This window comes from Rhinopithecus bieti, unplaced genomic scaffold (genome assembly GCF_001698545.2).
Source record: "Rhinopithecus bieti isolate Rb0 unplaced genomic scaffold, ASM169854v2 scaffold_1618, whole genome shotgun sequence".
Lineage (NCBI taxonomy): Eukaryota > Metazoa > Chordata > Mammalia > Primates > Cercopithecidae > Rhinopithecus > Rhinopithecus bieti.
In genome coordinates, this window is record NW_016803937.1 from 4,622,766 (window position 1) to 4,629,016 (window position 6,251).

Genomic DNA, 6,251 nt, shown 5'->3' on the forward strand with positions numbered 1-6,251 from the left:
CAAGGCAAGCCAGGCATTTGCACGGGTTCCCGGCTGCTTCTCTCAGCCAGGGCAGCAACTCACATTTTGGCTGAGAGACGCCCAATTCCAGTTGAGGAGCAGGCATCAGCGAAGTCCTCCCTGGCTTGTCCACCAGCTCAGCCTTAGCAAGGGAGGCTCTGGGTCTGCAGCACATGAGAGACTAACCCTGGCTCTGTCCACATGGGACGACTGATGTCCCCCACACTCCAGAGTGAGCCCTCAGCTTCCACGGTAACTCTCCCCACGCAGGAGTTATGCAGGTGCCTGCTCTGGCTAAAGAAACCCAGAAACGTGTTCCCCCAAACTGCAGAACCCTGACATGGCCCCAAGTCTCTACACATCCATTTGAAGCTCTGGAGACAGACAGAGCTGGGTTCCAGCCCTGGCTCTGCCTGGACAACTTACTTCACCTCTCTGACCCTCAGCATCTTCATCTGAAATATGGGAAGAAGTCTACCTTGCAAATGAAATCATAGAGGGGCGTGGCAGCAAACGGCAGCTGAATGCATATGCCACTAGATCACCCTGTTCCTCCAGACATGAGTAGGACACATTCTAATGCCTGCCACATCCATGCCATCAGCTTCCCAGTTATTGATACCCACTACGAACACAGGAATGCAACAAATGCTAGCGCTCCACAAGGAAGGCAAGAGAGTAAACAGCCCCCAAGTAGCAGCATTCTGCACTCAGATCGCGTTGAAGCCCGGCTCTTTGGAGTCCTGGCTGCGAGGTCCTGGGCAAATGAGTTGTCTTCGCTGAGCCTCAGTTTCTCCATCTGCAAAAGGGCCTGTCGCAAAGCTATGTTCGGCGATGCAAGCAGAGCACTCAGTGTGGTGCCCTCACACAGTCAGCCCTGCGAGGTGGCATCTATTCTAGTTATTCCAGCTTCTGGGGAGGGTAACCGTTTGCAAAAGGGAGAGGCATGGAAGTCACACTTACCTCCGCAGGGTTCCAATCACCAGCTCGCTGGCGTCTCCCGCGTCGAGCAGCGGTAGCAGCGGCGACAGCGCAGGCACAGCAGGCACAGCGGGCACAGCAAGCAGACAGCTCAAAGGGGGCGGCTGGAGACGCCCCGGGATGCGAGTGGGTGCCGGGGCTCAGCGCACCGCCTCTTGTAGGCTGCCAGGAGCACGGAGGCCACGCCCCCAGGTGGCTGGCGGCGCTGGTAGGACCGATCAGCACCGGCCCCGCCCCCGGCCCCGCCCCGCAGGCTCAGCTGGCTGAAGGAGGCGGGGGGGGGGCTGAGGCGCGGGCGCCGGGTGGGCGAAGAAGGCGGGGCCGCTGGCCTCCAGGGCCAGCTAGGGACAAGGAGACGCTCAGCTTCCTCGCCACTGGCCGCACAAGTATAGTTTTCATTGAGCGCTTACTATGCGCCTGGCGCGGTGCCAAGCGCTTTCCACAAGGGGCTTGCAAATTTACCAACCCCAACTCTCTGCAGCTCAACTGGAAAATAGGAATAATGAGGCGACCTCTTAGGATTTTAGCAAATGAAATCCGCAAGGGCTGGGCGCTGTGAACTGTGGCGCGGTGCAGAGTACACAGTTACTGAGTTTACTCCCACCCTCTACACCTGCTTAGAAAACTTAGGCACACTCTTCCCAATTTGCAGACGAAGAAAGGGAGACTTGTTACCGGATGGTGGCGCTAGCGCAGGGGTCCAGGCTCCGCACTTTACCTTCAATGACCCCAGGACGCGTTCCCAGGAATCCAGGGAGGTGGAAATCATCCCATTTCACAGATCCAGTAGCTGAGGCTTGGAGAAGAGCGTGCCCGAAGTGCCGGAGCTAGGAGCAGTGCAGCATGTTCATACCTCTTTTGCCCTAAGGCATTTAGCATTCTTAACCTGTGCAGGTATAAAGGTAAATCAATTTCGAGCCAGACGAAATCACCTTTGAAACAGGTAAATCCACGTTCTTTAAGAGCTAAGGGACTCCCCCGTGCTCCCCCCTCAGTCACCGAATGTGGACGGGTATGCAGGCACTGTGAGGTGAGCTACTGGGGCCCAAGGGCAGGAGGAGGCCTGTCCGCATTGCTCATCTCCGCACCAAGACACAGGAATTAGCTCCTTCAGTGTTAACTCATTCCCCAAATACCCATCGGGTCGCTCTGTGCCGGGCCCTGTGCTGTGCAGCTGGCACAAACAAGACACCTCTGGGATCTCAGAGTCTGGGGCCCCCAGGAGCCAGGGCACGTGGGAGAAACAAGGATGGGGAATGGGTGGAACAAGGACTAGGGAAGGCTGCCTGCGTGATGTGGACTCAAACGGGGAAACCCTGCCTAAGATTTTGGCGCGGCTCAAATGCAGATACAGAATAATGTAGATTGGCCAGGCGCGGTGGCTCACGCCTGCAATCCCAACGCTTTGCGAGTTTGAGGCGGGCAGATCACCTGAGGTCAGGGGTTCGAAACCAGCCTGGCCAACATGGTGAAACTGTCTCTACTAAAAACACAAAAATTAGCCAGGCATGGAGGTGCACGCCTGTAATCCCAGCTACTTGGGAGGCTGAGGCAGGAGAACTGCTTGAACCTGAGAGGCAGAAGTTGCAGTGAACTGAGATTGTACCACTGCACTCTAGCCTGGGAGATAAGAACGAAACTCCCTCTCAAAAGGGTAATAATAATGCAGATGTTTTCTGTTATCTTTTTTTTTTTTTTGAGACGGAGTCTCGCTCTGTCGCCCAGGCTGGAGTGCAGTGGCCGGATCTCAGCTCACTGCAAGCTCTGCCTCCCGGGTTCCCGCCATTCTCCTGGCTCAGCCTCCGGAGTAGCTGGGACTACAGGCGCCCGCCACCGCGCCCGGCTAGTTTTTTGTATTTTTTTTTAGTAGAGACGGGGTTTCACCGTATTAGCCAGGATGGTCTCGATCTCCTGACCTCGTGATCCGCCCGTCTCGGCCTCCCAAAGTGCTGGGATTACAGGCTTGAGCCACCGCGCCCGGCCTTCTGTTATCTTTTTTTCCTCTTTTTGTTTTACTTTTCTCAGTCTTTGAAGCATCATTCTTCAGATGCACTCAATTGGCATGCAGTCATCCAATAATTAAGCACCTACTATGTTCTGGGCTCTGTTTCAAGCACTGGAGGGCTCAGTGGTGAATAAGACTGTTCCAGAACAACTGTCCTCAGACTGACAAAGGACAAACCCAAGGGGAGAAGAGATCTGCGTTAGCAGATGCCTTTGGGGACCCGGCACGATGGCTCAGGCCTGCAATCCCAGCACTTTGGGAGGCCAAGGCAGGTGGCTTGAGCTCAGGACCAGCCTGGGCAACATGATGAAATCCAGTTGCTACGAAAATTAGCCAGCATGGTGGCATGTGCCTGTGGTTCCAGCTACTCGGGAGGCTGAGATGGAAGGATTGCCTGAGCCTGGGAGGTGGAGGTTGTAGTGAGCTGAAATCGAGCCACTGGATTCCAGCCTGGGTGACAGAGCAAGACCCTATCTCAAAACAAAACAAAACAAACAAAAAACAACAACAAAACAGATGCTTCTGAGTACCTGACCCCAAAGCGTTATACTTCGAAATCCTGCCACCCCCAACAACCCTGACTGTTATTAGCCTCATTTTTCCAATGAGGGAACTGAGCACAGACAGTGTAAGTCACTTCCCTGAGGCCACCCAGCTTCTGAATAGAAGAGCTGGGATTTGAATTCACACTCTCACCCACTCGGCTGCCATTGCCTGTGACCATGAAACCTTGGGTGCAGGGGAATGGAATAAACTGGGTCCCCACTCCATCCCCACTCCGGCAAAGGGGAAGGAAAGCTACACAGAATCAGCCTTTTGATAGGCCCAGCATGTGGATGGGTAGTTGTCAACAGTGAAATGTTTGCCACTTTGCTAATCCAACCCTCATCTCCTTACAGATCCTTTGTATGGCAACCCTGTAGGCTTGTCACTGGCCCAGGGTGGCTCTGGGGAGACCTATCCCAGCCCAGACGCTCCAAGGACACCATTGGCAGAGCTGCAACCAGAGACTTCTGCTCTGCAAGCTACGATTGCCGTCCGGGCTGGATCACCCACGGGGCAGATTGAGTCCTTAGCTTGCTGGTTTGTGCCATCATCCAGCATCAGGCTCAATTAAAATCCCAGCTCCTCTGCTTCCAAGTTGTTGGCCTTGAGCAAGTCACTTAATGTTTCTGTGTTCCATGCCCCATCTGCGAAATGAATGTGGTAATAATGGCATCTCTGTCTCTCTCTCGGGGCACAAATGGTTAATAGATGGGAAGTAATATATGGCCTGACACACAGAAAGTGTTAGTTAATATCGTTATTATTAGAGCCAGCAAAGCAAAGAGAGAGAGAGGAGTTTAGTGGTGATCAACCTTTCCATCATGTTGCAATCTCAGAATCTAATTTCCAAAAAATAACATTTGAATTTGAAAAACAAAAAAGATGTTTCATAGGCAAGGGGGACCCCTGGGAAGTCCCGGATGGGAGAGCACCAAGTTGTACCAAGGAAAGGAGCAAGATGGCCAGTCCCGTCCCAAGTGCCCCCTGGGAAGCGACTGGTCACCCTTGGACATCCCAGCAAAGCCTCCTATTTGCTACCCAGGCAGGGAGTTAAGTCATGGACAATTTGAGACAAAGGAAAAAAGTCATCCTTCTGGTCACAATGAAGCCCAACCTGGAAAAACGAACAGGAAAGCCTGGTGGGGCCACCCTGGAGAGCCCAGCCCTCTGCCCACTCTCTCTTGGGACCAAGATGGGCTGACGGAAGGACCGCATGCATGTCTGCAGAACAGTGGGTGGGGCCAGCAGTCGTAAATGTTTAATTATGTGATGTAAAGATCAAGGTTTTTCTTTCCTCTCGATATGATTGCTGTAGGGCTCCGGTCCTCACACCTATTTTTTATTCACCATTTATTTTTATTGGAGGCTCTATGAACTGGACATCAAGGGCAAAGGCCAGAGAGTCCCAGCTTTTCCTTTGTTCCTGCCACACCCATTCAGTGGCCACAGAATGTCACCAGCACTCAATTTGGCATCAAAGACCACTAACGAGCCTGGGCAGCATGGTGAAACCCCATCTCTACAAAAAATACAAAAAGTAGCCAGGCATGGTGGCGTGTGCCTGTAGTCCCAGCTACTCAGGAGGCTGAGGTGGGAGGACTGCTTGAGCTCAGGAGGTCAAGGCTGCAGTAAGCCCTGATTGCACCACTGCACTCTGCACTCCAGCCTGGGCAACAAAGCCAGACCCTGTCTCAAAGGAAAAACAAAACAAAACAAAACCCATTAACAATTTGAGGCAAGGAGACACAGGGGTGCCATTTTGTGATGGGAAATGTGTGATGTGGTGCCATTGTTCTAAGGCTTTTCCAGAAGACTTGGACATCTTACACTGGCAGGCCACTCTTTGGGGGCAGTGGAGACCCTACCAGTGGGGAGCTCCGGCGGCGAGGTCTTGATCAACTGCAGTTGCAAGTAACAGAAATCCACTCAAGTCAGCTGAAGCAGAGAAGCGGACTGCTTAGGAGGTTACTGGGTTATTTGGGAACTCAAGGCAAGACTCTCAGACAACTAGAGTGAGTCCTGGAAAAGCATCAGGCCCTCTGGCAGTACTTTCCATCTATTTCCTCCTTCTCTGGACATGGCTCCCTTCTCCCTGGGCAGCCAGGCCTCGCCTGTTCCCTGTGGACATGGCCATCCCATCTGCTTGGGGGGCTGCATCTCCTCTGTCCCAGGGCCCAGCTCAGGCTGTGCCTCACCATCTCCCACTTCAACTTCCTACAGAGAGAATCAGATTGTCTGTTGGGAGCAGATGTCCACCTGCAGTTCAACCGAGTGACACCAAGGGATGTTATTAGGCTGCACAAGCATGATGGAATAGTGCCGTGAGCTGGGGGGTTGATCACAGCAAAGAGTCTGTGCAGTGTCTGTAGACACAGCCAGAAAAAAGCCCCAAATTTAGTGGGACAACAGCCTTGGGATAATCTACATCTAGGACTGAAGCCGACTGTCCCCATTCCACCCATGTCCTCACAGACCCCAGCCATCTCTGTTAAGACCGACCTGACTTCCAATAGGCACACCTGTGTCTTTGCTGGAGGGCGGCCCCTGGGCTATGAGAACCCACACAGCGCATGAGCATGGTGGCCCACGAGTGCCTAGGATTTAATATCCCCTGGGACAATGGCTAATAACAGCAAATGGGGCTGGGGATATAAATACCCCAGATTTCTCGTCCTTGGCTGGGATGATTCAGAGCTGTTTCCTGGAGTTTCCCAGAGGG

The 6,251-nt window shown here is 53.3% G+C and overlaps 1 protein-coding gene across 1 annotated transcript in view; it reads right to left on the reverse strand.

Moving 5' to 3' along the window:
* CRISPLD2 (cysteine rich secretory protein LCCL domain containing 2) overlaps nucleotides 1-1,163 on the reverse strand; it is a 96,291-nt gene extending 95,128 nt beyond the window's left edge. Inside the window, exon 1 of the mRNA XM_017860680.1 lies at nucleotides 964-1,163. The gene's annotated coding sequence lies outside the window, so the exon portion shown is untranslated. The remainder of the gene's footprint in view (nucleotides 1-963) is intronic.
* Nucleotides 1,164-6,251: the final 5,088 nt, after the last annotated feature.